The sequence below is a fragment of the Myotis davidii genome, unplaced genomic scaffold, assembly GCF_000327345.1.
Source record: "Myotis davidii unplaced genomic scaffold, ASM32734v1 scaffold46, whole genome shotgun sequence".
NCBI classification, from domain to species: domain Eukaryota; kingdom Metazoa; phylum Chordata; class Mammalia; order Chiroptera; family Vespertilionidae; genus Myotis; species Myotis davidii.
Window position 1 is genome coordinate 4,109,355 of NW_006383006.1, and position 3,009 is coordinate 4,112,363.

At 49.2% G+C, this 3,009-nt stretch overlaps 1 protein-coding gene across 1 annotated transcript in view; it reads left to right on the forward strand.

Annotated features, from left to right (window-relative positions):
• Positions 1–3,009, forward strand: part of EHD4 (EH domain containing 4) — a gene marked incomplete at its 5' end in the record, with an annotated part of 75,019 nt that overhangs the window by 61,743 nt on the left and 10,267 nt on the right. The gene's annotated exons all lie outside the window — the stretch shown is intronic.

Below are 3,009 nucleotides of genomic sequence, written 5' to 3' on the forward strand. Positions count from 1 at the left end.
TTACAGAGGCACTGCCATCTTGTCCGGCTGGTCACAGGATACACATGGCTCATGGTTTAGGATGGAGAAGAATGCAATGAATTCACCTTCCTTGTGGTGACCCGTGATAACAGGCTGTTGTGAATAAGGCAGGAGTTGCCTGCCTCCTGAAACATTTAAACAAAAGGGAACACAGTCCAGGAAGTTAAGTTCACATGAAAAAATTATCTGAGCCACCCTCTCAGGCTCTGTTCAATGTTGTTTTGACATTGAGATGACACCTGTTTTTTGGAATCCCAGAAGTGTAAGGGAATCAGAGCTGGGAATGACCTTGGAGGTCACCCAGGCTGCCCCTCCAGCCAGCGCTGTCCGGCACTGCCCTGCGCTGTGGGATTACGTGTTCAGGCAGCGTCATTGCTGCAGGCTCAGGAGGCATCAGAGGCGTGGGGCTCTGTGGACATGCTGGACATCTCTGGACACAGCGAGACATGCTCACTGAGGATTTTGTTAAATGTCCGTGTTGGGCAGCCTTTGGCCAGATTTCAGGGTCTTCCTGAGTTGTATGTGGGCAGCCCCAGATGAGCCCGAGTGGGTGCTGCATTCAGCCATCTTGGCCCAACCAGTGTGCCCACCACGCACAGTGGTGTTAGGTGAACATATCAGTGCCGACCACATCCTTCCAAGCCAGGCAGACAGGCCCTTGCACTGCACAGGAAGATGGTCCTCACTGAGCCAGGCTGCCCATCTTCCGGTCCAGTGAGGGACCTGGCCACCTGGAGGCCACAGTCCTTTGGAGGCCAGCAATACAAGTTGAGATGGCAGCAGCTGCTAGCCAGTAACGTGAGCAGGGGAGGCAGGCCAGGCAAAAGGAAACCATGTCACCCTCTCTGACTACCTCTTATTTTTTCACATTTGATGGAGGTGTAGGTTCCTAGAAGTGTGTCTCTACAAGGAAGAAATCAAATCTACAAGTGAGATGAGGACTTGTGGGGGCCCACAGTGCGGGAGATGGGAGATTCGAACCCCACGCCAGCAGGAAGGCCCTGCCCCACCCAGTGGTCGCTGCCCTGGGGGAACACTGGAAGCTGGAAATCTATAAAGTCCCCTGGCTTTCCAATTTCGGCTCAAACTTTCAAAGAATACTGCATAGGCCAGATAGAGGATACCTTCCTGCTGGCTGCGCCCCGAGGCACAGAGAAAGAACGCCGAGTGGGGGTGCAGTATGCAGTGCACATGGGGAGAGGCGTAGGTTACACTCACTGTTGCCATGGCAGGGCTCAGGGGAGAATCTCTTAAATACAAGATCTGGTCAAATGGGACTTAGGTGACTTCAGAATCAATACAGAAATATCTGCGTTCTTCCATAAATGACATAATTATTCCTGTACTCAGAAGACGAATTGCTTTTTTTTCTGGTCCAAGATGGCTAATTTTAGGGGCCTCTTGGAGCAACTTCCTGAGCAGGTTCCACTTGCACACCCTTGGTTTATGCGCTGCACCCCATGACCAGCTGAAGGACAACTGATTCTTGGCATCCTTCAGAAATTTTTGAAGGGAAATTGGCTTCTTGACTGCACTGAAAACTGTGCACACTATAGCCCAATGGGGCTTCTGCAGCTCATTAGCCTAGTGAGGCTACCACAATGCCCACTCACCAGAAGATGCTGCTCCCCAGATCTCAGGCACCACTGAGCCACCGGGGGCTGCTGCAAGCCCCACTACCCAGGCCTACCACCCATCCCCCAGTGACCTCCCTTAACATAGGGAGCAAACTGTGACTACTTTAGCCTGAGCCTGCTGGGTCAGAGCTGGGGCAGAAGGGCAGTCCCTGGGGAAGAAACAAGGAAGCCATATGCCCCCTCACCTCAGGCTCTGGAGCAGGCACAGCCCAGTTAGATGGACAGTTTAGGAAGGGCCCGAACTTTCTCTGAGGACCCTAGGGGTCAGGCCCCATACAGGTGCCTTAGCACCTTCAATGGACATCTGAGGGCCCTAGGACTGGGATCAAGGAGTCCCACCTGACAGGTGCCCCATTCACCTCTGTTCATTCATCCATTCACTCAAGGAATATTAAGCCTACTGTGACCAGGCACTTTTCTAGTCCCCAGAATAAATCAACAAACAAAAATGAACAAATGGCAAATATCTCTGTCCCTATGGGGTATACATTATGGATTATGGTATCTATCACTGTGACTGTGGTTGGCAGTGAAACTTTTGGCAGCAAAGCTTATTTTTGGGACATATGCTCCTTGTTACAAGTGATGTTGTCTTCATTGGCTACAACTCCATGAGGCCAGTGACCCATGTCCTGTTCACCGCCATATCGCCAGCACCTGGCATGTAGTACGTGCTCAATGAATATGTGTTGAGTGAGTTCATCGTTAAGTTAATGTATGCTTATGTCCAAGCCTATAGAAAATTATATAAGCATTTATTTCAGGAAAAAATAAACTGAAGGCCAGCCAGAAGCAAAATCTCAAAGGATTGAGCAAATGCTTCAAAAGTGGCAGTTTTGCAGTTCCTTTTATACATTTAGAAATAAAGGAGAAAATGTAAGGAAGGTTACATACAATCCATTGCTGGTAAATTAGGGAGGCAGCAGAAGGCAAAGCAGGGAAATCTGTAGGATTGGATAGAAAGTAAAATAGATACATACTTCTTTTACAGTAGTAGGTACAGGATATTTATCATTTCACATTTACAGTAAATAGAGATGGTCCGAGGCAACAAGATAACAATAAGGCGTTTCCTGGTGCAGATGGCTATGCCTTTTCCAAGGGGTCTGAAAAGACAGTTATTGACATTCTAAGGGCATGTTCTCCCAGATGCACAAAACAATGGACGGGGCTCACTTAAGGCACAAATTAACCTTTTATAAGGAATCGATAGGCGCAGACGGTGCCCATGCACTGTGACATGCCCAGCTGGGAATTTGTGAGTAGACATCCTGTGTGGTCCCTCTGGTCACTGTGCTTGGCAGGGTTGCTACATCGCCTCTGTTTTCCTCACATGTAAAAAGAAGCAGAC